Source organism: Salmo salar, chromosome 09 (assembly GCF_965601325.2).
Source record: "Salmo salar chromosome 09, fSalSal1, whole genome shotgun sequence".
In the NCBI taxonomy this organism is placed as follows: domain Eukaryota; kingdom Metazoa; phylum Chordata; class Actinopteri; order Salmoniformes; family Salmonidae; genus Salmo; species Salmo salar.
This window is the reverse complement of record NC_138299.1, coordinates 162,081,687-162,108,563: the sequence shown is the minus strand read 5'-3', so window position 1 is coordinate 162,108,563 and position 26,877 is coordinate 162,081,687. Positions and strand designations below refer to the sequence as shown.

Below are 26,877 nucleotides of genomic sequence, written 5' to 3'. Positions count from 1 at the left end.
AGAGGAGACTGGAGAGACAAGAGGAGACTGGGGAGACAAGAGCCAGACTGGAGAGACAAGAGGAGACTGGAGAGAGGGCGGAGACGAGGAGACTGGAGAGACAAGAGGAGACTGGGGCAGAGAGACTGGGAGACAAGAGGAGACTGGAGAGACAAGAGGAGACTGGGGAGACAAGAGGAGACTGGTGAGACAAGAGGAGACTGGAGAGACAAGAGGAGACTGGAGAGACAAGAGGAGACTGGAGAGACAAGAGGAGACTGGAGAGACAAGAGGAGACTGGAGAGACAAGAGGAGACTGGAGAGACAAGAGGAGACTGGGGAGACAAGAGGAGACTGGAGAGACAAGAGGAGACTGGAGAGACAAGAGGAGACTGGAGAGACAAGAGGAGACTGGAGAGACAAGAGGAGACTGGGGAGACAAGAGGAGACTGGGGAGACAAGAGGAGACTGGAGAGACAAGAGGAGACTGGGGAGACAAGAGGAGACTGGGGAGACAAGAGGAGACTGGAGAGACAAGAGGAGACTGGAGAGACAAGAGGAGACTGGGGAGACAAGAGGAGACTGGAGAGACAAGAGGAGACTGGAGAGACAAGAGGAGACTGGAGAGACAAGAGGAGACTGGAGAGACAAGAGGAGACTGGAGAGACAAGAGGAGACTGGAGAGACAAGAGGAGACTGGAGAGACAAGAGGAGACTGGGGAGACAAGAGGAGACTGGGGAGACAAGAGGAGACTGGAGAGACAAGAGGAGACTGGAGAGACAAGAGGAGACTGGGGAGACAAGAGGAGACTGGAGAGACAAGAGGAGACTGGAGAGACAAGAGGAGACTGGAGAGACAAGAGGAGACTGGAGAGACAAGAGGAGACTGGAGAGACAAGAGGAGACTGGAGAGACAAGAGGAGACTGGAGAGACAAGAGGAGACTGGTGAGACAAGAGGAGACTGGAGAGACAAGAGGAGACTGGAGAGACAAGAGGAGACTGGAGAGACAAGAGGAGACTGGGGAGACAAGAGGAGACTGGGGAGACAAGAGGAGACTGGGGAGACAAGAGGAGACTGGAGAGACAAGAGGAGACTGGAGAGACAAGAGGAGACTGGAGAGACAAGAGGAGACTGGAGAGACAAGAGGAGACTGGAGAGACAAGAGGAGACTGGAGAGACAAGAGGAGACTGGAGAGACAAGAGGAGACTGGAGAGACAAGAGGAGACTGGGGAGACAAGAGGAGACTGGAGAGACAAGAGGAGACTGGAGAGACAAGTGGAGACTGGAGAGACAAGAGGAGACTGGAGAGACAAGAGGAGACTGGAGAGACAAGAGGAGACTGGAGAGACAAGAGGAGACTGGAGAGACAAGAGGAGACTGGAGAGACAAGTGGAGACTGGAGAGACAAGAGGAGACTGGAGAGACAAGAGGAGACTGGAGAGACAAGAGGAGACTGGAGAGACAAGAGGAGACTGGGGAGACAGAGCCAGACTGGGGAGACAAGAGGAGACTGGAGAGACAAGAGGAGACTGGAGAGACAAGAGGAGACTGGGGACACAAGTGGAGACTGGAGAGACAAGAGGAGACTGGAGAGAGAAGAGGAGACTGGGGAGACAAGAGGAGACTGGGGAGACAAGAGGAGACTGGTGAGACAAGAGGAGACTGGGGAGACAAGAGGAGACTGGAGAGACAAGAGGAGACTGGAGAGACAAGAGGAGACTGGAGAGACAAGAGGAGACTGGGGAGACAAGAGGAGACTGGGGAGACAAGAGGAGACTGGAGAGACAAGAGGAGACTGGAGAGACAAGAGGAGACTGGGGAGACAAGAGGAGACTGGAGAGACAAGAGGAGACTGGAGAGACAAGAGGAGACTGGAGAGACAAGAGGAGACTGGAGAGACAAGAGGAGACTGGAGAGACAAGAGGAGACTGGAGAGACAAGAGGAGACTGGGGAGACAAGAGGAGACTGGGGAGACAAGAGGAGACTGGAGAGACAAGAGGAGACTGGAGAGACAAGTGGAGACTGGAGAGACAAGAGGAGACTGGAGAGACAAGAGGAGACTGGAGAGACAAGAGGAGACTGGAGAGACAAGAGGAGACTGGGGAGACAGAGCCAGACTGGAGAGACAAGAGGAGACTGGGGAGACAAGAGGAGACTGGAGAGACAAGAGGAGACTGGAGAGACAAGAGGAGACTGGAGAGACAAGAGGAGACTGGAGAGACAAGAGGAGACTGGAGAGACAAGAGGAGACTGGAGAGACAAGAGGAGACTGGTGAGACAAGAGGAGACTGGAGAGACAAGAGGAGACTGGAGAGACAAGAGGAGACTGGGGAGACAAGAGGAGACTGGAGAGACAAGAGGAGACTGGGGAGACAAGAGGAGACTGGAGAGACAAGAGGAGACTGGAGAGACAAGAGGAGACTGGAGAGACAAGAGGAGACTGGAGAGACAAGAGGAGACTGGAGAGACAAGAGGAGACTGGGGAGACAAGAGGAGACTGGAGAGACAAGAGGAGACTGGGGAGACAAGAAGGGAAATTAGAGCACCAACACTGGCCACGGGGTAAGGGAGAGTGGGGTAAGTTGAGTCATTTTCTATAGTGAGCATCACTTGGTCAAAGGGAAATATATTATTCTTTCTAACAAAGGTATCTACATGTATTTCAGGATGTGGTATATCCCTGGAAATAAATCACAATTCATCTAAACATTACAGTTTTCAAAAAAAGACTCTGTGGTCTCTTGGGAAAAACGTACCCTGTGTCCGAGGTAAGTTGAGCGTCAGTACAGGGGTACGTTAAGCAGCCTACACATTTCTGTACTGAATTAAATATGACCTTTTTAAAAAAACATGTCTATCTTTGTTTCCCCAAACACAGTTGAACATGTTTAACATATGCAAGGTCCTGTCATTACCTCATTCCCCCAGTGAAAATGCCTCGCATTACGTCTGGGAAGGAAGCAACTCAACTTACCCCAAGGCAAACATTTTTGACTTTATTAGCCCACACAGCTACAAGGATTATAACTTCCATGCTAGGTTTATAACCTCACTTTGACGCTTATAGAGACCAGAACTGATGCATAGAACAATCTTAAAATGATCTACTTTAATTTAGATACAAGCATCATAAAACCTCAACACAATAAATTCATTTGACTTGGTGAATACCAGTGTTTTGGACCTAACTTTCTAACCACTTTTTCCACATGGTTGACTCCATAAAATGATGACCTCTTCCTAAAAATTTGGTGAAATTATTCATTCTTTATTTGTCTCAACTTACCCCCACTCACCCCTAAAGGACTAGTCCACAGCATTATAAAGGATAGTTTGAGATTTTGGCACAGAGGTCCTGTATCTACTTCCCACAGTCAGATGAACTTGTGGATACCATTTTTATGTTTCTGCGTTCCGTTTGAAGGAAGTTGCTAACTACCGGTTAGCGCATTGACTGAAAGTCTATGGGAACAGCTAGCATGTTAGTATAGACTTCAAGTCATTGCGCTAACGCTAATTAGAATTGGCTTGCGAAACTACCTATAAACTTCCAGGATTTTATCTGATCACTGATCACTCCAGTCTCTGATCACTCCAGTCTCTGACCACTCCAGTCTCTGATCACTCCAGTCTCTGATCACTCCAGTCTCTGATCACTCCAGTCTCTGAATCACTCCAGTCTCTGCCACTCCAGTCTCTGATCACTCCAGTCTCTGATCACTCCAGTCTCTGATCACTCCAGTCTCTGATCACTCCAGTCTCTGATCCCTCCAGTCTCTGATCACTCCAGTCTCTGACCACTCCAGTCTCTGATCACTCCAGTCTCTGCGACTCGTCTCTGATCACTCCGAGTCCTCTGATCACTCCGGTCTCTGATCACTCCGGTCTCTACCACTCCGGTCTCTACCACTCCAGTCTCTGATCACTCCAGTCTCTGATCACTCCAGTCTCTGATCACTCCAGTCTCTGATCACTCCAGTCTCTGATCACTCCAGTCTCTGATCACTCCAGTCTCTGATCACTCCAGTCTCTGACCACTCCAGTCTCTGATCACTCCAGTCTCTGATCACTCCAGTCTCTGCCACTCCAGTCTCTGCCACTCCAGTCTCTACCACTCCAGTCTCTACCACTCCAGTCTCTGATCACTCCAGTCTCTGATCACTCCAGTCTCTACCACTCCAGTCTCTACCACTCCAGTCTCTACCACTCCAGTCTCTGATCCCTCCAGTCTCTGATCACTCCAGTCTCTGATCACTCCAGTCTCTGATCACTCCAGTCTCTGCCACTCCAGTCTCTGATCACTCCAGTCTCTATCACTCCAGTCTCTGATCACTCCAGTCTCTGATCACTCCAGTCTCTGATCACTCCAGTCTCTGATCACTCCAGTCTCGGATCACTCCAGTCTCTGATCACTCCAGTCTCTGATCACTCCAGTCTCTGCGACTCGTCTCTGATCACTCCAGTCTCTGATCACTCCAGTCTCTGATCACTCCAGTCTCTACCACTCCAGTCTCTGATCACTCCAGTCTCTGCGACTCGTCTCTGATCACTCCAGTCTCTGATCACTCCAGTCTCTGATCACTCCGGTCTCTACCACTCCAGTCTCTGATCACTCCAGTCTCTGATCACTCCAGTCTCTGATCACTCCAGTCTCTACCACTCCAGTCTCTATCACTCCAGTCTCTGATCACTCCAGTCTCTGATCACTCCAGTCTCTGATCACTCCAGTCTCTACCACTCCAGTCTCTGATCACTCCAGTCTCTGATCACTCCAGTCTCTGATCACTCCAGTCTCTGATCACTCCAGTCTCTGCCACTCCAGTCTCTGCCACTCCAGTCTCTACCACTCCAGTCTCTGATCACTCCAGTCTCTGATCACTCCAGTCTCTGATCACTCCAGTCTCTGCCACTCCAGTCTCTGCCACTCCAGTCTCTACCACTCCAGTCTCTGATCACTCCAGTCTCTGATCACTCCAGTCTCTGATCCCTCCAGTCTCTGATCACTCCAGTCTCTGATCACTCCAGTCTCTGATCACTCCAGTCTCTGATCACTCCAGTCTCTGATCACTCCAGTCTCTACCACTCCAGTCTCTGATCACTCCAGTCTCTACCACTCCAGTCTCTGATCACTCCAGTCTCTGATCACTCCAGTCTCTGATCACTCCAGTCTCTACCACTCCAGTCTCTACCACTCCAGTCTCTGATCACTCCAGTCTCTGATCACTCCAGTCTCTGATCACTCCAGTCTCTGATCCCTCCAGTCTCTACCACTCCAGTCTCTGACCACTCCAGTCTCTGATCCCTCCAGTCTCTGATCACTCCAGTCTCTGATCACTCCAGTCTCTGATCACTCCAGTCTCTGACCACTCCAGTCTCTACCACTCCAGTCTCTGATCACTCCAGTCTCTGATCCCTCCAGTCTCTGATCACTCCAGTCTCTGATCACTCCAGTCTCTACCACTCCAGTCTCTGATCACTCCAGTCTCTGCGACTCGTCTCTGATCACTCCAGTCTCTGATCACTCCAGTCTCTGATCACTCCAGTCTCTGATCCCTCCAGTCTCTGATCACTCCAGTCTCTGATCACTCCAGTCTCTGATCCCTCCAGTCTCTACCACTCCAGTGTTTAATTGCTACATTGTAATTCATTCCCCACTACGGCCTATTTATTGCCTTACCTCCGTTATCTCACCTCATTTGCACACACATAGACTTTTCTACTGTATTATTGACAGTATGATTGTTTTACTCCATGTGTAACTCTGTGTTGTTGTATGTGTCAAATTGCTTTGCTTTATCTTGGCCAGGTTGCAGTTATAAATGAGAACTTGTTCTCAACTAGCCTACCTGGTTAAATAAAGGACTTGTTCTCAACTGGCCAACCTGGTTAAATAAAGGACTTGTTCTCAACTGGCCAACCTGGTTAAATAAAGAACTTGTTCTCAAAAAGCCTACCTGGTTAAATAAAGGACTTGTTCTCAACTGGCCAACCTGGTTAAATAAATAAATAGTCAGTCAGTGTCCCAGTCAGTCAGCCAGTGTCCCAGTCCGCCAGCCAGTGTCCCAGTCAGCCAGCCAGCGTCCCAGTCAGTCAGCCAGTGTCCCAGTCAGCCAGTGTCCCAGTCAGCCAGTGTCCCAGTCAGTCAGTGTCCCAGTCAGCCAGCCAGTGTCCCAGTCAGCCAGTGTCCCAGTCAGCCAGTGTCCCAGTCAGCCAGCCAGTGTCCCAGTCAGTCAGCCAGTGTCCCAGTCAGTCAGCCAGTGTCCCAGTCAGTCAGTCAGTGTCCCAGTCAGCCAGCCAGTGTCCCAGTCAGCCAGCCAGTGTCCCAGTCAGCCAGTGTCCCAGTCAGTCAGCCAGTGTCCCAGTCAGTCAGCCAGTGTCCCAGTCAGGCAGTGTCCCAGTCAGGCAGTGTACCAGTCAGCCAGCGTCCCAGTCAGCCAGTGTCCCAGTCAGCCAGTGTCTCAGTCAGTCAGCGTCCCAGTCAGCCAGTGTCCCAGTCAGCCAGTGTCCCAGTCAGCCAGCATCCCAGTCAGCCAGCATCCCAGTCAGTGTCCCAGTCAGCCAGTGTCCCAGTCAGCCAGTGTCCCAGTCAGCCAGCATCCCAGTCAGTGTCCCAGTCAGCCAGTGTCCCAGTCAGCCAGTGTCCCAGTCAGCCAGTGTCCCAGTCAGTCAGTGTTTTCCACTAGCACGGCTATAGCAGTTACACACTCATTTCAGCTTGAATGAACTAGGCTACTTTTTACAATTTGGAAGACAGAAAAAAGCCCACCGAACCCTCTCACGCTAGAATGAACGATATGCATCTTCCAGCCATCTATCAACAGGACAGGGGCCTGTCAGTCTCAGAGCCAGCGAGGACAGCCATCTATCAACAGGACAGGAGCCTGTCAGTCTCAGAGCCAGCGAGGACAGGAGCCTGTCAGTCTCAGAGCCAGCGAGGACAGGAGCCTGTCAGTCTCAGAGCCAGCGAGGACAGGAGCCTGTCAGTCTCAGAGCCAGCGAGGACAGGAGCCTGTCAGTCTCAGAGCCAGCGAGGACAGCCATCTATCAACAGGACAGGGGCCTGTCAGTCTCAGAGCCAGCGAGGACAGGAGCCTGTCAGTCTCAGAGCCAGCGAGGACAGCCATCTATCAACAGGACAGGGGCCTGCCAGTCTCAGAGCCAGCGAGGACAGGGGCCTGTCAGTCTCAGAGCCAGAGAGGACAGCCATCTATCAACAGGACAGGAGCCTGTCAGTCTCAGAGCCAGCGAGGACAGGAGCCTGTCAGTCTCAGAGCCAGCGAGGACAGGAGCCTGTCAGTCTCAGAGCCAGCGAGGACAGCCATCTATCAACAGGACAGGGGCCTGTCAGTCTCAGAGCCAGCGAGGACAGGAGCCTGTCAGTCTCAGAGCCAGCGAGGACAGGAGCCTGTCAGTCTCAGAGCCAGCGAGGACAGCCATCTATCAACAGGACAGGAGCCTGTCAGTCTCAGAGCCAGCGAGGACAGCCATCTATCAACAGGACAGGGGCCTGTCAGTCTCAGAGCCAGCGAGGACAGGAGCCTGTCAGTCTCAGAGCCAGCGAGGACAGCCATCTATCAACAGGACAGGGGCCTGTCAGTCTCAGAGCCAGCGAGGACAGGAGCCTGTCAGTCTCAGAGCCAGCGAGGACAGCCATCTATCAACAGGACAGGGGCCTGTCAGTCTCAGAGCCAGCGAGGACAGGGGCCTGTCAGTCTCAGAGCCAGCGAGGACAGGGGCCTGTCAGTCTCAGAGCCAGCGAGGACAGGGGCCTGTCAGTCTCAGAGCCAGCGAGGACAGGAGCCTGTCAGTCTCAGAGCCAGCGAGGACAGCCATCTATCAACAGGACAGGGGCCAGTCAGTCTCAGAGCCAGCGAGGACAGGAGCCTGTCAGTCTCAGAGCCAGCGAGGACAGGAGCCTGTCAGTCTCAGAGCCAGCTCGGACAGAAGCCTGTCAGTCTCAGAGCCAGCGATGACAGGAGCCTGTCAGTCTCAGAGCCAGCGAGGACAGCCATCTATCAACAGGACAGGAGCCTGTCAGTCTCAGAGCCAGCGAGGACAGGAGCCTGTCAGTCTCAGAGGAGGCGAGGACAGGAGCCTGTCAGTCTCAGAGCCAGCGAGGACAGGAGCCTGTCAGTCTCAGAGCCAGCGAGGACAGGAGCCTGTCAGTCTCAGAGCCAGCGAGGACAGGAGCCTGTCAGTCTCAGAGCCAGCGAGGACAGGAGCCCTGTCAGTCTCAGAGCCAGCGAGGACAGGAGCCTGTCAGTCTCAGAGCCAGCGAGGACAGGAGCCTGTCAGTCTCAGAGCCAGCGAGGACAGGAGCCCTGTCAGTCTCAGAGCCAGCGAGGACAGGAGCCCTGTCAGTCTCAGAGCCAGCGAGGACAGGAGCCTGTCAGTCTCAGAGCCAGCGAGGACAGGGGCCAGTCAGTCTCAGAGCCAGCGAGGACAGGAGCCTGTCAGTCTCAGAGCCAGCGAGGACAGGAGCCCTGTCAGTCTCAGAGCCAGCGAGGACAGGGGCCTGTCAGTCTCAGAGCCAGCGAGGACAGGAGACTGTCAGTCTCAGAGCCAGCGAGGACAGGAGCCTGTCAGTCTCAGAGCCAGCGAGGACAGCCATCTATCAACAGGACAGGGGCCAGTCAGTCTCAGAGCCAGCGAGGACAGGAGCCTGTCAGTCTCAGAGCCAGCGAGGACAGCCATCTATCAACAGGACAGGAGCCTGTCAGTCTCAGAGCCAGCGAGGACAGCCATCTATCAACAGGACAGGGGCCAGTCAGTCTCAGAGCCAGCGAGGACAGCCATCTATCAACAGGACAGGGGCCTGTCAGTCTCAGAGCCAGCGAGGACAGGAGCCTGTCAGTCTCAGAGCCAGCGAGGACAGGAGCCTGTCAGTCTCAGAGCCAGCGAGGACAGGAGCCTGTCAGTCTCAGAGCCAGCGAGGACAGGAGCCTGTCAGTCTCAGAGCCAGCGAGGACAGGAGCCTGTCAGTCTCAGAGCCAGCGAGGACAGGAGCCTGTCAGTCTCAGAGCCAGCGAGGACAGCCATCTATCAACAGGACAGGAGCCTGTCAGTCTCAGAGCCAGCGAAGACAGGAGCCTGTCAGTCTCAGAGCCAGCGAGGACAGGAGCCTGTCAGTCTCAGAGCCAGCGAGGACAGGAGCCTGTCAGTCTCAGAGCCAGCGAGGACAGGAGCCTGTCAGTCTCAGAGCCAGCGAGGACAGGAGCCTGTCAGTCTCAGAACCAGCGAGGACAGGAGCCTGTCAGTCTCAGAGCCAGCGAGGACAGGAGCCCTGTCAGTCTCAGAGCCAGCGAGGACAGGAGCCTGTCAGTCTCAGAGCCAGCGAGGACAGGAGCCTGTCAGTCTCAGAGCCAGCGAGGACAGGAGCCTGTCAGTCTCAGAACCAGCGAGGACAGGAGCCTGTCAGTCTCAGAGCCAGCGAGGACAGGAGCCCTGTCAGTCTCAGAGCCAGCGAGGACAGGAGCCTGTCAGTCTCAGAGCCAGCGAGGACAGGAGCCTGTCAGTCTCAGAGCCAGCGAGGACAGCCATCTATCAACAGGACAGGAGCCTGTCAGTCTCAGAGCCAGCGAGGACAGCCATCTATCAACAGGACAGGGGCCTGTCAGTCTCAGAGCCAGCGAGGACAGGAGCCTGTCAGTCTCAGAGCCAGCGAGGACAGGAGCCTGTCAGTCTCAGAGCCAGCGAGGACAGGAGCCTGTCAGTCTCAGAGCCAGCGAGGACAGCCATCTATCAACAGGACAGGAGCCTGTCAGTCTCAGAGCCAGCGAGGACAGCCATCTATCAACAGGACAGGGGCCTGTCAGTCTCAGAGCCAGCGAGGACAGCCATCTATCAACAGGACAGGGGCCTGTCAGTCTCAGAGCCAGCGAGGACAGGAGCCTGTCAGTCTCAGAGCCAGCGAGGACAGCCATCTATCAACAGGACAGGAGCCTGTCAGTCTCAGAGCCAGCGAGGACAGCCATCTATCAACAGGACAGGGAAACACTGCTGCTTTGACAGTCTGCTGGGTGTGTTGTGAACGCTGTGGTATCAGTTATATTTCATTACACATGATGCTCCTTCATCGTCCCTGTGAGTTAATGTCCACGTCCCATAATGTGTTTTTATTTAACCTTTATTTAATTAGGCAAGTCAGTTAAGAAAAAAAATATTATTTACAATGACGGCCTACACCGGCCAAACCCGGACGACGCTGGGCCAAATGAGCGCCGCCCTACGGGACTCCCAATCACAGCCCGGTTGCGATACAGCCTGGAATCGAGCCAGGGTGTCTGTAGTGACGCCTATAGCATTGAGACGCAGTGCCTTAGACCGCTGCGCCACTTGGGAGACCCACAAATAATGTTAGAAACTGTGAGTAGAAAAATACTGGGTCTGTTGCTTTCTGGCACATTCATCGACTTTACTTCCCGTGTTTCATATGCTGCCGCAAAGCGCTGCCGCAAAGCGCTGCCGCAATGGCTTACTGTACGTTGATTGATGAACAGCAAGCTGGACTAGTTTAGAAACAGTGTTTAATTGACTAAATAAAGTCAATCTCAGGTATACTATTTTGCAGTTCATAAATCACACTACGTACTTATATGTATGTCCTTGGTATCACATCCGGAGAAATTAACTAAATATCTTGTATGTATTTTTTTATAAGTCCATCGGGACTTGCTAGACAGTGCCGTTAAAGTGAGTGACTCGTCAAGCCCGAAAACACGCGGAGACGCCATCAACAGAGTCACATTTTGCTTAAATTAATGGTGATGAGAATCCACAATAAACAGTTGTATTTGTTATGGTCACTATGTAACACCCTTGTGAATGATTATTGTGTGTAGACTACATTCCAACCAGGCTACTAGACTACATTCCAACCAGGCTAGATTACATTCCAACCAGGCTAGACTACATTCCAACCAGGCTAGATTACATTCCAACCAGGCTAGATTACATTCCAACCAGGCTAGACTACATTCCAACCAGGCTAGACTACATTCCAACCAGGCTAGACTACATTCCAACCAGGCTAGACTACATTCCAACCAGGCTAGATTACATTCCAACCAGGCTAGATTACATTCCAACCAGGCTAGATTACATTCCAACCAGGCTAGATTACATTCCAACCAGGCTACTAGACTACATTCCAACCAGGCTACTAGACTACATTCCAACCAGGCTACTAGATTACATTCCAACCAGGCTACTAGATTACATTCCAACCAGGCTACTAGATTACATTCCAACCAGGCTACTAGACTACATTCCAACCAGGCTAGATTACATTCCAACCAGGCTAGATTACATTCCAACCAGGCTACTAGATTACATTCCAACCAGGCTACTAGACTACATTCCAACCAGGCTACTAGACTACATTCCAACCAGGCTAGATTACATTCCAACCAGGCTAGATTACATTCCAACCAGGCTAGACTACATTCCAACCAGGCTAGATTACATTCCAACCAGGCTAGACTACATTCCAACCAGGCTAGACTACATTCCAACCAGGCTAGACTACATTCCAACCAGGCTAGACTACATTCCAACCAGGCTAGACTACATTCCAACCAGGCTAGACTACATTCCAACCAGGCTAGATTACATTCCAACCAGGCTAGACTACATTCCAACCAGGCTAGACTACATTCCAACCAGGCTAGACTACATTCCAACCAGGCTAGACTACATTCCAACCAGGCTAGACTACATTCCAACCAGGCTAGACTACATTCCAACCAGGCTAGATTACATTCCAACCAGGCTAGATTACATTCCAACCAGGCTAGACTACATTCCAACCAGGCTAGATTACATTCCAACCAGGCTAGATTACATTCCAACCAGGCTAGATTACATTCCAACCAGGCTAGACTACATTCCAACCAGGCTAGACTACATTCCAACCAGGCTAGACTACATTCCAACCAGGCTAGACTACATTCCAACCAGGCTAGACTACATTCCAACCAGGCTAGATTACATTCCAACCAGGCTAGATTACATTCCAACCAGGCTAGACTACATTCCAACCAGGCTAGATTACATTCCAACCAGGCTAGACTACATTCCAACCAGGCTAGATTACATTCCAACCAGGCTAGACTACATTCCAACCAGGCTAGACTACATTCCAACCAGGCTAGACTACATTCCAACCAGGCTAGACTACATTCCAACCAGGCTAGACTACATTCCAACCAGGCTAGATTACATTCCAACCAGGCTAGATTACATTCCAACCAGGCTAGACTACATTCCAACCAGGCTAGATTACATTCCAACCAGGCTAGACTACATTCCAACCAGGCTACTAGACTACATTCCAACCGGGCTAGACTACATTCCAACCAGGCTAGATTACATTCCAACCAGGCTAGATTACATTCCAACCAGGCTAGACTACATTCCAACCAGGCTAGATTACATTCCAACCAGGCTAGACTACATTCCAACCAGGCTAGACTACATTCCAACCAGGCTAGATTACATTCCAACCAGGCTAGACTACATTCCAACCAGGCTAGACTACATTCCAACCAGGCTAGATTACATTCCAACCAGGCTAGATTACATTCCAACCAGGCTAGACTACATTCCAACCAGGCTAGACTACATTCCTCTACACGCTTGCTTTCTCTTCTCAAACGCGTCTTCGTATTTAGCCACTGCTCTAGATCCAGTAGCAACAGCTGTATCTCAGCATCCTTCGGTTTTCTGTCCCCCATCGTTTCTCAATAGCAGTGTATTCCGGATGATATCAAGGCATTAGAATGTAGCAGAAGACACCAAAATAGAGCTGGTTTGGCTAAATATTCTTAACCCCGGCCCAGGGGATCATGGCTGGCTACTTTCTCTATTTGGCTGGCTATTCTATGTGGGCGCGTGTGTGTGAGGGGGGGGGGGGGGGTACAGTAGGCTACTTCATGGGTTTATGGCACTGACTAACATAATACGAGAGAGAGAGGGCCAGAGAGAGAGAGAGAGAGAGAGAGAGAGAGAGAGAGAGAGAGAATGAGGTAGGAGAGAGAGGGAGAGGGGGACAGAGAGGGAAAGAGGGGGGACAGAGAGAGAGGGGGAGAGAGAGAGGGACAAAGAGAGAGAGAGGGACAGAGGGAAAGAGAGAGAGAGAGGGAGAGAGAGAGGGACAATGAGAGAGGGACAGAGAGGGAAAGGGACAGAGGGAGGAGAGAGAGAGAGAGAGAGAGGGAAAGAGAGGGGGAACAGAGAGGAAAGGAGAGAGAGAAAGAGAGAGAGGGACAGAGAGAGAGGGACAGAGAGATAGAGAGAGAGAGAGAGAGAGAGAGGGAAAGAGACTTCATGAGTCGGTTTAGGATGTCTCTGTCTCCACCTCTGTTCCAGGTTTTCCCTCCACTCGGGACCAGGAAGAGAAGAGACTCTCTGGGTTCAGTTCGCTGGGAGGATCTTGGGTTGTATTTCTTCCAACACAGTCTGGGAACAGAGCCAACTAGACTAGAGCAAGAAGGAAAAATAACAAACAGCAGCCACAGTACAGACAGTAGGGAGACAGTTCTAAACAGAAGAAGTGGGGAAAAGAGAGAGGGAATGTGAAAGAGAGAGAGCGGCTAAATGGATAGAGGCCATTCTGTGAGTAAGAACTAAACAGCATTCATATTAGCAAAAGCCAAATATGAGGAGTGAGGAGAGGGAGAAGAGAGGAGGGGGAGAAGAGAGGAGAAGAGAGGGAGAAGAGAGGAGGAGAGGGAGAAGAGAGGAGAAGAGAGGAGGGGGAGAAGAGAGGAGGGGGAGAAGAGAGGAGAAGAGAGGGAGAAGAGAGGAGAAGAGGGAGAAGAGAGGAGGAGAGAGGAGGGGGAGAAGAGAGGAGGGGGAGAAGAGAGGAGGGGGAGAAGAGAGGAGAAGAGGGAGAAGAGAGGAGGAGAGGGAGAAGAGAGGAGGAGAGGGAGAAGAGAGGAGGAGAGGGAGAAGAGAGGAGGAGAGGGAGAAGAGAGGAGGGGGAGAAGAGAGGAGAAGAGAGGGAGAAGAGAGGAGAAGAGAGGGAGAAGAGAGGAGGAGAGGGAGAAGAGAGGAGAAGAGAGGGAGAAGAGAGGAGGAGAGGGAGAAGAGAGGAGGGGGAGAAGAGAGGAGGAGAGGGAGAAGAGAGGAGAAGAGAGGGAGAAGAGAGGAGGAGAGGGAGAAGAGAGGAGAAGAGGGAGAAGAGAGGAGGAGAGGGAGAAGAGAGGAGGAGAGGGAGAAGAGAGGAGGAGAGGAAGAAGAGGGGGAAGAGAGGAGAGGGAGAAGAGGGGGAAGAGAGGAAGAAGAGGGAGAAGAGGGGGAAGAGAGGAAGGAGAGGGGGAAGAGAGGAGAAGAGGGAGAAGAGAGGAGGAGAGGAAGAAGAGGGGGAAGAGAGGAGAGGGAGAAGAGGGGGAAGAGAGGAAGGAGAGGGAGAGGAGAGGAAGAAGAGGGGGAAGAGAGGAGAGGGAGAAGAGGGGGAAGAGAGGAGAGGGAGAAGAGGGGGAAGAGAGGAGAGGGAGAAGAGGGGGAAGAGAGGAGAGGGAGAAGAGGGGGAAGAGAGGAAGAAGAGGGAGAAGAGGGGGAAGAGAGGAAGGAGAGGGGGAAGAGAGGAAGGAGAGGGGAAGAGGGGGAAGAGAGGAAGGAGAGGGAGAAGAGGGGGAAGAGAGGAAGGAGAGGGGGAAGAGGGAGAGGAGAGGGAGAAGAGAGGAGGAGAGGGAGAAGAGAGGAGGAGAGGGAGAGGAGAGGAGAGGGAGAAGAGGGGGAAGAGAGGAAGAAGAGGGGAGAGGAAGAAGAGGGGGAAGAGAGGAAGGAGAGGGGGAAGAGAGGAAGGAGAGGGAGAAGAGAGGAGGAGAGGGAGAAGAGGGGGAAGAGAGAGAAGAGGGGGAAGAGAGGAAGGAGAGGGGGAAGAGAGGAAGAAGAGGGGGAAGGGAGGAAGAAGAGGGGGAAGGGAGGAGAGGGAGAAGAGAGAGAAGAGGGGGAAGAGAGGAAGAAGAGGGGAAGAGGGAGGAGAGGGAGAAGAGAGGAGGTGAGAGGAGGAGAGGGAGAAGAGAGAGAAACCTGGGAAATGTTGCAACCCAGAACCATGGTGAGGAATGATGTGAAGGGCAGGCTGATCTAGGTTTCTCTGGGAAGTGAACCGATTCGTGGATGTTATAAACACCTTGACAGGATTAGTTGTGTTTTCTAATTATTGAATGGAGCCACATATATAAACCATGTGGTTTTGTCTTGACCTCAAACGGCCAAGTTAACTCCTAAAGTAAAACAGAGAGACCTACCCTGATAGGTGCTCCTAAAGTAAAACAGAGAGGTCTACCCTGATTGGTGCTCCTAAAGTAAAACAGAGAGGTCTACCCTGATAGGTGCTCCTAAAGTAAAACAGAGAGGTCTACCCTGATAGGTGCTCCTAAAGTAAAACAGAGAGGTCTACCCTGATAGGTGCTCCTAAAGTAAAACAGAGAGGTCTACCCTGATTGGTGCTCCTAAAGTAAAACAGAGAGGCCTACCCTGATTGGTGCTCCTAAAGTAAAACAGAGAGGTCTACCCTGATTGGTGCTCCTAAAGTAAAACAGAGAGGCCTACCCTGATTGGTGCTCCTAAAGTAAAACAGAGAGGCCTACCCTGATTGGTGCTCCTAAAGTAAAACAGAGAGGTCTACCCTGATAGGTGCTCCTAAAGTAAAACAGAGAGGTCTACCCTGATAGGTGCTCCTAAAGTAAAACAGAGAGGTCTACCCTGATAGGTGCTCCTAAAGTAAAACAGAGAGGTCTACCCTGATAGGTGCTCCTAAAGTAAAACAGAGAGGTCTACCCTGATAGGTGCTCTCCTAAAGTAAAACAGAGAGGTCTACCCTGATTGGTGCTCCTAAAGTAAAACAGAGAGGTCTACCCTGATTGGTGCTCCTAAAGTAAAACAGAGAGGTCTACCCTGATAGGTGCTCTCCTAAAGTAAAACAGAGAGGTCTACCCTGATAGGTGCTCCTAAAGTAAAACAGAGAGGCCTACCCTGATTGGTGCTCCTATAGTAAAACAGAGAGGTCTACCCTGATTGGTGCTCTCCTATAGTAAAACAGAGAGACCTACCCTGATTGGCTAATATGTGTTTACATACAGCAAGTCCTTCTGAGTTCATAACAACCCAGTCCAGATGAAGGCCTTGCCTAGGCCTGGCCTATAGATCCAAGTCTGCTGTCACGTCCATGTACTGTGGCGTCTCCTCTCCCACTGCTCTGCCTCTCAATATCACATTAGTCTTTCATAGCTTCACCTTGACTGTGCTGCGTGTAAGTCATCCCCCAACGCCAGTCTCAGATCACCTAGCCAGATAAGCAACACTTTGTCAGCAACAAAATACCAAGTGTGCGTCCCAATAATCTCTCCTATCTCCTGAAGTGTAAACTTGTTCACTAATTCCCATAAATCTAAAAACATTGGATTGGTCTTCCCACAAATCTAAAAACATTGGATTGGTCTTCCCACAAACCTAAAAGCATTGGATTGGTCTTCCCACTAACCTAAAAGCATTGGATTGGTCTTCCCACAAACCTAAAAGCATTGGATTGGTCTTCCCACAAACCTAAAAGCATTGGATTGGTCTTCCCACAAACCTAAAAGCATTGGATTGGTCTTCCCACTAACCTAAAAGCATTGGATTGGTCTTCCCACTAACCTAAAAACATTGGATTGGTCTTCCCACTAACCTAAAAGCATTGGATTGGTCTTCCCACAAACCTAAAAACATTGGGGGTTTCCACCCTATTGTTATACCAGTCAGTCAGTCAAGAGAAGTGAACAAGTACACACTTGGAGAGAAAAAAATATATATTATTGGGACACATCAACAAATCTGCCCGTGCTTGGAGGGAGGGAGACAGTGTCGGCATGCTACTAGCTACTCAACAGTACAAGACCTCCTGTTCATCTGTTTATTCAACATCTTCTCATTCTCTGTAGGATCCAAATCAAATCAAATGTTATTGGTCACATGGTTAGCAGGTGTTAATGCGAGTGTAGCGAAATGCTTGTGCTTCTAGTTCCGACTGTGCAGTAATATCTAACAAGTAATCTAACAATTTCACAACAACTACCTTTTACACACACAAGTGTAAAGGAATGAATAAGAATATGTACATATAAATATATGGATGAGCGATGGCTGAACGGCATAGGCAAGATGCAGTAGATGGTATAGAGTACAGTATATACATTTGAGATGAGTAATGTAGGGTATGAAAACATTTATAAAGCAGCATTGTTTAAGGTGGCTAGTGATACATTACATCAGGATGGCAAGATGCAGTAGATGGTATAGAGTACAGTATATATATATATATAAATATATATATATTAATCCTATTCCCTTTACAGTGAACTAGTCTTTCAGCCCTGGTTGCTCTGTAGGTTCCACCTAATGGGTTCCACACATCAGTCAGATTGTCAAACGTTTGCTTGCCAAGAGTACTTAGCACTTCTAAACAGTCTCTCTCTTTTCTGTTGACACTGCACATATTGTGAAGCCGTCAGCCTTGTTAAAATACTCCAAACCAGAAGGTGGCAGTAGTGTTTCGTTCTGAAAACTGGTTTGGCAACGCTAGTCCCTGTGTATTTTGCTTTGTAGAGGTATTCAATGTTTGCTAACTAGCTAGCTGCGCTAATGTTGCTATTGTTGTAGAATGCCCATGTTGCTACTTGCCAGATGGCCAGGCTAGCAAGAATACAATTTATTTTAAATTCAATTTACTCTCCATAATCCCATACTGCCAGTGCCAGCCCTTAGCTAATTTTTTTAGCTAGCTAGTTATAGCTAGAACAAAATATTTTTTTTTCCTTTTTGTTGTCATTCCTGTCGGCTCCCCCACGTGGAGGTTCGTGCTCTCCGATTGGCTCTAAGTCAAGTTGTCGGCCACTGAGGAGCCAGTAGAAACGGCTCGTCGGTACGCAGCGGGCACGTCTTTTGTTCTAGCAAGAGAAGGAACATCCTCCTACTGTGATAAGTATCTATCGCCAGTCTATCGCCAGTCTATCGCCAGTCTATTGTTGCCAGTCTATCGCCAGTCTATCGGCAGTCTATCGCCAGTCTATCGCCAGTCTATCGCCAGTCTATTGTTGCCAGTCTATCGCCAGTCTATCGCCAGTCTATTGTTGCCAGTCTATCGCCAGTCTATCGCCAGTCTATTGTTGCCAGTCTATCGCCAGTCTATCGGCAGTCTATCGCCAGTCTATCGCCAGTCTATTGTTGCCAGTCTATCGCCAGTCTATCGCCAGTCTATTGTTGCCAGTCTATCGCCAGTCTATCGCCAGTCTATCGCCAGTCTATTGTTGCCAGTCTATCGCCAGTCTATCGGCAGTCTATCGCCAGTCTATCGCCAGTCTATTGTTGCCAGTCTATCGCCAGTCTATCGGCAGTCTATCGCCAGTCTATCGCCAGTCTATCGCCAGTCTATTGTTGCCAGTCTATCGCCAGTCTATCGCCAGTCTATTGTTGCCAGTCTATCGCCAGTCTATCGCCAGTCTATCGCCAGTCTATTGTTGCCAGTCAGATTATCTGAGTGTTTCATGCCTAATGATTGTTTCCTATCCACTGTGCCTCTGCATTGCTTGCTCTTTTGGGGTTCAGGCCAGGTATCTGTAAAACACTTGGTGACAGCTAGCATTAAAAAAAAATAAAGGTCTATAAAATACATTTCATTGAATTCTATTGATTGGATAGGGATCCTCAAGAGGACGACTCAGTACGACACTTAGCCCGGGCTTAGCTAGGCTATTTTTAATATGACAAAAGTGTGCTGGGTCTGCTAGCTTGCTCTATAGCCCTCAAAGACAATTCAGATCAGGTTACAGACTTTGTCCGGCTAAATATAGGTCTCTAGGTCTAGGATATCGCACGGCGCAAACTGACTGACGGAAAAGACTGTGTTACAGTACCACAGGGCCACAGTGCCACAGGGCCACAGTGCCACAGGGCCACAGGGCCACAGGGCCACAGGGCCTGGGGAGGGAGACACCGATGCACTTGACTAGCCACATAGGGTGTGTGTCCCAAATCACACCACATTTACTATAGTGCTGTGCACTATTTTGTTATTATTACATAATACCGATGTTACTACAACATTACACCTGTATTATAACCATGCTAGTCAACACTAGTTAGTAGATAACAACACTAGTTAACATTACACCTGTATTATCACCATGCTAGTCAACACTAGTTAACATTACACCTGTATTATAACCATGCTAGTCAACACTAGTTAGTAGATAACAACACTAGTTAACATTACACCTGTATTATAACCATGCTAGTCAACACTAGTTAACATTACACCTGTATTATAACCATGCTAGTCAACACTAGTTAGTAGATAACAACACTAGTTAACATTACACCTGTATTATAACCATGCTAGTCAACACTAGTTAGTAGTTAACATTACACCTGTATTATAACCATGCTAGTCAACACTAGTTAACATTACACCTGTATTATCACCATGCTAGTCCAGACTAGTTAACATTACACCTGTATTATCACCATGCTAATCCAGACTAGTTAACATTACACCTGTATTATAACCATGCTAGTCAACACTAGTTAACATTACACCTGTATTATCACCATGCTAGTCAACACTAGTTAACATTACACCTGTATTATAACCATGCTAGTCCAGACTAGTTAACATTACACCTGTATTATCACCATGCTAGTCCAGACTAGTTAACATTACACCTGTATTATAACCATGCTAGTCAACACTAGTTAACATTACACCTGTATTATAACCATGCTAGTCAACACTAGTTAACATTACACCTGTATTATCACCATGCTAGTCAACACTAGTTAACATTACACCTGTATTATAACCATGCTAGTCCAGACTAGTTAACATTACACCTGTATTATCACCATGCTAGTCCAGACTAGTTAACATTACACCTGTATTATAACCATGCTAGTCAACACTAGTTAACATTACACCTGTATTATAACCATGCTAGTCCAGACTAGTTAACATTACACCTGTATTATCACCATGCTAGTCCAGACTAGTTAACATTACACCTGTATTATAACCATGCCAGTCAACACTAGTTAACATTACACCTGTATTATAACCATGCTAGTCAACACTAGTTAACATTACACCTGTATTATCACCATGCTAGTCAACACTAGTTAGTAGATATTTACAGTGCTGGTTTATTCACTGTGTATTTATTCCTTGTGTCACTATTTTTATCATTATCTTTAACTTTGCATTGTTGGAAAAGGACTTGTAATTAAGCATTAGTCTACACCTGTTGTTTACCAAGCATGTGACATTACATTTGTGACTGTCTTATTCTGGTTGGTAAGACGCATGCATATCACTGAGGCCATAACGAATGAAAGGAAGTGTGACCATGCTGGTCATCTATGAACATTTGAACATCTTGACCATGTTCTGTTATAATCTCCACCCGGCACAGCCAGAAGAGGACTGGCCACCCCTCATAGCCTGGTTCCTCTCTAGGTTTCTAATCTCCATCCGGCACAGCCAGAATAGGACTGGCCACCCCTCATAGCCTGGTTCCTCTCTAGGTTTCTTCCTAGGTTTTTGGCCTTTCTAGGGAGTTTTTCCTAGGGAGTTTTTCCTAGCCACCGTGCTTCTACACCTGCATTACTTGCTGTTTGGGGGTTTTAGGCTGGGTTTCTGTACAGCACTTTGAGATATCAGCTGATGTAAGAAGGGCTTTATAAATACATTTGATTTGGTAGAAAAGTGTTGGTGAGAACTTGAAATCTCCAATCCCTGTCTGATGGGGAAAACGTTGTGGAGGAGTTTGCATTGTTCACCATCTAGTAGGTATATCTTCAAGACCTCAGTCAGTCACTTCTTGCATGAACACACCAAGACAGTCGTGAAGAGGGCACGACAACACTTTTTCCCCCCTCAGGAGACTGAAAAGATTTGGCAATGGGTCCTCAGATCCTCAAAAAGGTTCTACAGCTGCACCATCGTGATCGATTGCATCATCGCCTGGTATGGCAACTGCTCGTAGTACAAACGGCCCAGTACATCACTGGGGCCAAGGTTCCTGCCATCCAGGGCCTATATACTAGGCGGTGTCAGAGGAAGGCCCCAAACAATTGTCAAAGACCCCAGTCACCCAGGTGTTAGACTGTTCTCTCTGCTACCACGCAGAGCGCCAAGTCTAGGACCAAAAGGCTCCTTAAAAGCTTCTACCCCCAAGCCATAAGACTGCTGAACAATTAATCAAATGGTCACCTGGACTATTTACATTGACCCACTTTGTTTTTACACTGCTGCTACTCACTGTTTATTATCTATGTATAGTCACTTTACCTCAACTAACCTGTATCCCGGACATTAACTCATAGCCTCATTACTAACCTGTACCCTGGACATTGACTCTGTACCGGTACCCCTGTATATAGCCTCATTACTAACCTGTATCCCGGACATTAACTCAGTACCGGTATCCCCGTATATAGCCTCATTACTAACCTGTACCCTGGACATTGACTCTGTACTGTTACCCCCGTATATAGCCTCATTACTAACCTGTACCCCCTGTATATAGCCTCATTACTAACCTGTACCCCACACATTGACTCTGTACTGTTACCCCCGTATATAGCCTCATTACTAACCTCATTACTAACCTAACCTGTACATAGCCTCGTTATTGTTATGTAAATGAATTGTGTTACTTTTTGATAGATTTTATATTTATTTTTATTTTAGTTTATTTAGTGAATATTTTATGAACTCTTATTTATAGAACTGCACTGTTGGTTAAGGGCTTGTAAGTAAGCATTTCATGGTAAAGGTCTACACTTGTTGTGACAATTACCATTTGATTTGCTCTAGTCTAGAGGACTGAAGTGAACACATCTTCTTGAGAACCAGACATAACCAGATCCTCTTGTAGGTCCTACATGGAAATACTGTCCACCTTGTCCAAGATGACTACATAGTAACTGAAGTTATATGTAGCCAGGCTGAGTAGCCAGGCTGAGAGGGGGAAAGGTATACCCTATAGTGTAGACATGCATGGACCTGGTCAAGTTGCAGTTAGCTAACGTTAGCTAGCTAAAAACAATCGCAGTAGGCTAGCTAACGTTAGCTAACTACTTTTCACAACTGATAGTCACATTGGGGCAAGTTAGCTGTATAAATATATTTACCCGACATACATACATGAACTATCTACCTAACGTTAGGTAATTCATATGCTAAAGACTTAAAAGTGTAATGCTCGTTGGATAATCACGCAGACTACTTGTAGCTAACTGAGTAGCTAACGTTAGCTAGCTTAATAGTTTTCTTTCTTGCTAAAGTCGTACATCTGTCTAGGAATGTAACGTTAGCTAGCTAACCGTTGTCCGGTTTTAATTAAAAATCATGAATCCATGAAAACGCGTACATAAACATATGATAGTTATATATAGTTAACTATGTCTGGGTAGAGTTATATTAATATATTATGGACGTGGGCCTGATGTCAACCTGAATGTTAACAGTCACTGCGTGTGATGTGCTACAGCTAGCCAGTTAGCATTAGCAAGCTGCCGTTACCGTGTGATGTGCTACAGCTAGCCAGTTAGCATTAGCAAGCTGCCGTTACCGTGTGATGTGCTACAGCTAGCCAGTTAGCATTAGCAAGCTGCCGTTACCGTGTGATGTGCTACAGCTAGCCAGTTAGCATTAGCAAGCTGCCGTTACCGTGTGATGTGCTACAGCTAGCCAGTTAGCATTAGCAAGCTGCCCGTTACCGTGTGGTGTGCTACAGCTAGCCAGTTAGCATTAGCAAGCTGCCGTTACCGTGTGGTGTGCTACAGCTAGTAGCCAGTTAGCATTAGCAAGATGCCGTTACCGTGTGGTGTGCTACAGCTAGCAGCCAGTTAGCATTAGCAAGCTGCCGTTACCGTGTGGTGTGCTACAGCTAGTAGCCAGTTAGCATTAGCAAGCTGCCCGTTACCGTGTGGTGTGCTACAGCTAGCCAGTTAGCATTAGCAAGCTGCCCGTTACCGTGTGGTGTGCTACAGCTAGCCAGTTAGCATTAGCAAGCTGCCGTTACCGTGTGATGTGCTACAGCTAGCCAGTTAGCATTAGCAAGCTGCCCGTTACCGTGAGTCCCGGTGACAACAGACACACACAACAACAACACACACACACATCTGCACGTCAATCCATTTCTATGGACCGGGTTCGTAACTAGCTTTACTAGCTAATTTGAGTTACGTGTTATTGCTTTTGAGAATATATCATTGTCGAGCGTTTAAGAAAACGTACCAACAACAAAAAAATGACTGCTTTTTGTAGTAATGTCATGATATCGTTGAAGAGGACATGTCGTCTTCCTACCCCATTTTCGTTGGTATCTGAGAGGAAGGCCGATGTGGTGTCAAGAGTGACGGACAACCGACATTCCCCCCGAAGAGGCTGCAACCGTTTGCTCCTTCTCTGTTAGCACTGCGCAAGGTCCTACCGGGTTTATTAACAACCGTGCCGGGGCTGCTGTAATTTCAGGGTGGTTGGATCGGTAACGGTGATAAAACCATACGAGGTTTTCACGTTTCAGTTTAAAGGTTCAAAACAGAGGACGCGTCCTCGAACAAACGGTAGATCATGACTCTAGTATCGGCGCTGTGGAAAAGACAGGACGTTGCATTTGAGTCCATAGCATTCACACACATACACACACACACACACACACACACACACACACACACACACACACACACACACACACACACACCACACACACACACACACACACACACACACACACACACACACACACACACACACACACACATTACCAGCCACTGAGTGAGTGATGTGGCCACTCAGCACAGACATCCGTATAAAGCTGATCACCTAAATTAAACTGATTGAGACATTCAAACACACCTTAAAATATTGTTTTTTTGTATTGTTATTGGTATTGTAATTATTAGTAAGTAGGAAACACAAGTAATTTTAGGTTACTCCAAATATTTTTTCTTCACAATTGAATGTCATATAGCATAATAGTCTAATAATTATATTCATACTCATAATTATATAGTAATATAATTGTTATAACTACACATTATATTTGCTATTGTTTTGTTGATTATATTTTTGTTGTTGTTTACATTCCTATTGTTGTATTAGTTTTACTGTTTGTGTGTGGATGTTCATGTCGATGCTATCTGGTTCCTCTCTACCCAGTACAGCCAGAAGAGGACTGGCCACCCCTCATAGCCTGGTTCCTCTCTACCCAGTACAGCCAGTAGAGGACTGGCCACCCCACATAGCCTGGTTCCTCTCTACCCAGTACAGCCAGTAGAGGACTGGCCACCCCACATAGCCTGGTTCCTCTCTACCCAGTACAGCCAGAAGAGGACTGGCCACCCCACATAGCCTGGTTCCTCTCTACCCAGTACAGCCAGTAGAGGACTGGCCACCCCCACATAGCCTGGTTCCTCTCTACCCGGTACAGCCAGAAGAGGACTGGCCACCCCACATAGCCTGGTTCCTCTCTACCCAGTACAGCCAGTAGAGGACTGGCCACCCCACATAGCCTGGTTCCTCTCTACCCAGTACAGCCAGAAGAGGACTGGCCACCCCACATAGCCTGGTTCCTCTCTACCCGGTACAGCCAGAAGAGGACTGGCCACCCCACATAGCCTGGTTCCTCTCTACCCAGTACAGCCAGAAGAGGACTGGCCACCCCACATAGCCTGGTTCCTCTCTACCCGGTACAGCCAGAAGAGGACTGGCCACCCCTCATAGCCTGGTTCCTCTCTACCCGGTACAGCCAGAAGAGGACTGGCCACCCCACATAGCCTGGTTCCTCTCTACCCAGTACAGCCAGAAGAGGACTGGCCACCCCACATAGCCTGGTTCCTCTCTACCCGGTACAGCCAGAAGAGGACTGGCCACCCCACATAGCCTGGTTCCTCTCTACCCAGTACAGCCAGAAGAGGACTGGCCAACCCCACTTAGTCTGGTTCCTCTCTACCCAGTACAGCCAGAAGAGGACTGGCCACCCCACATAGCCTGGTTCCTCTCTACCCAGTACAGCCAGTAGAGGACTGGCCACCCCACATAGCCTGGTTCCTCTCTATCCAGTACAGCCAGAAGAGGACTGGCCAACCCTCATAGCCTGGTTCCTCTCTACCCAGTACAGCCAGAAGAGGACTGGCCAACCCTCAGAGCCTGGTTCCTCTCTACCCAGTACAGCCAGAAGAGGACTGGCCAACCCCACTTAGTCTGGTTCCTCTCTACCCAGTACAGCCAGAAGAGGACTGGCCAACCCTCATAGCCTGGTTCCTCTCTACCCAGTACAGCCAGAAGAGGACTGGCCAACCCTCATAGCCTGGTTCCTCTCTACCCAGTACAGCAAGAAGAGGACTGGCCAACCCTCATAGCCTGGTTCCTCTCTAGGTTTCTTCCTAAGTTTTGGCCTTTCTAGGGAGTTTTTCCTAGCCACCGTGCTTCTACACCTGCATTACTTGCTGTTTGGGGGTTTTAGGCTGGGTTTCTGTACAGCACTTTGAGATATCAGCTGATGTAAGAAGGGCTATATAAAACATTTGATTTGATTTGATTTGTTGAAGGACAAACAGCGTCTTCCCACCTAAATGAATAGTGCCATATTAGTAGTATAATGTGGTGCAACTAAAGGAGGTTGGTGGCATCTTAATTGGTGGAGGAAGGGCTCATGGAAAAGGCTGGAGCGGAGTAGTGTGGAATGGTATCAAATACATCAAACACCTGGGTTCCATGTGTTTATGATGCCATTCCATTCGCTTCATTCCGGCCATTCCTATGAGTCGTCCTCCTCTCAGCAGCCTCCCGTGGGGGGCAACTGATATACCCTTTGACCCATAATGGCACAGAGTTTGGTAGTATCTATAACCTTATTTCTCAGGTGAGGACAGAGGACTCCCTCTTGTGGTATACAATACATAATAACCCTAACTCTATAGAATTATACCCCCTTAAAGTTGAATACATAGGATCAGAACCCTTAAAGTTGAATACATAGGATCAGAACCCTTAAAGTGTAAAAAATAGGATCAGAACCCTTAAAGTGTAATAAATAGGATCAGAACCCTTAAAGCTGAATACATAGGATCAGAACCCTTAAAGCTGAATAAATAGGATCAGAACCCTTAAAGCTGAATACATAGGATCAGAACCCTTAAAGCGTAAAAAATAGGATCAGAACCCTTAAAGCGTAATAAATAGGATCAGAACCCTTAAAGCTGAATACATAGGATCAGAACCCTTAAAGCTGAATAAATAGGATCAGAACCCTTAAAGCTGAATACATAGGATCAGAACCCTTAAAGCGTAAAAAATAGGATCAGAACCCTTAAAGCGTAATAAATAGGATCAGAACCCTTAAAGCTGAATACATAGGATCAGAACCCTTAAAGTTGAATACATAGGATCAGAACCCTTAAAGTTTAATACATAGGATCAGAACCCTTAAAGCTTAATAAATAGGATCAGAACCCTTAAAGTTGAATACATAGGATCAGAACCCTTAAAGCTGAATACATAGGATCAGAACCCTTAAAGTTGAATACATAGGATCAGAACCCTTAAAGCTGAATACATAGGATCAGAACCCTTAAAGTTGAATACATAGGATCAGAACCCTTAAAGTTGAATACATAGGATCAGAACCCTTAAAGTTGAATACATAGGATCAGAACCCTTAAAGTTGAATACATAGGATCAGAACCCTTAAAGAGGAATACATAGGATCAGAACCCTTAAAGTTGAATACATAGGATCAGAACCCTTAAAGCTGAATACATAGGATCAGAACCCTTAAAGTTGAATACATAGGATCAGAACCCTTAAAGAGGAATACATAGGATCAGAACCCTTAAAGTTGAAT

At 48.5% G+C, this 26,877-nt stretch overlaps 1 protein-coding gene across 2 annotated transcripts in view; it reads right to left on the bottom strand.

Moving 5' to 3' along the window:
• Nucleotides 1–23,694, bottom strand: part of bcl9l (bcl9 like) — a 79,159-nt gene extending 55,465 nt beyond the window's left edge. For both annotated transcript variants that reach the window (XM_082956533.1, XM_045724936.2), the window contains exon 1: nt 23,340–23,694. The gene's annotated coding sequence lies outside the window, so the exon portion shown is untranslated. The remainder of the gene's footprint in view (nt 1–23,339) is intronic.
• Between the last annotated feature and the right edge of the window lie 3,183 nt (nt 23,695–26,877).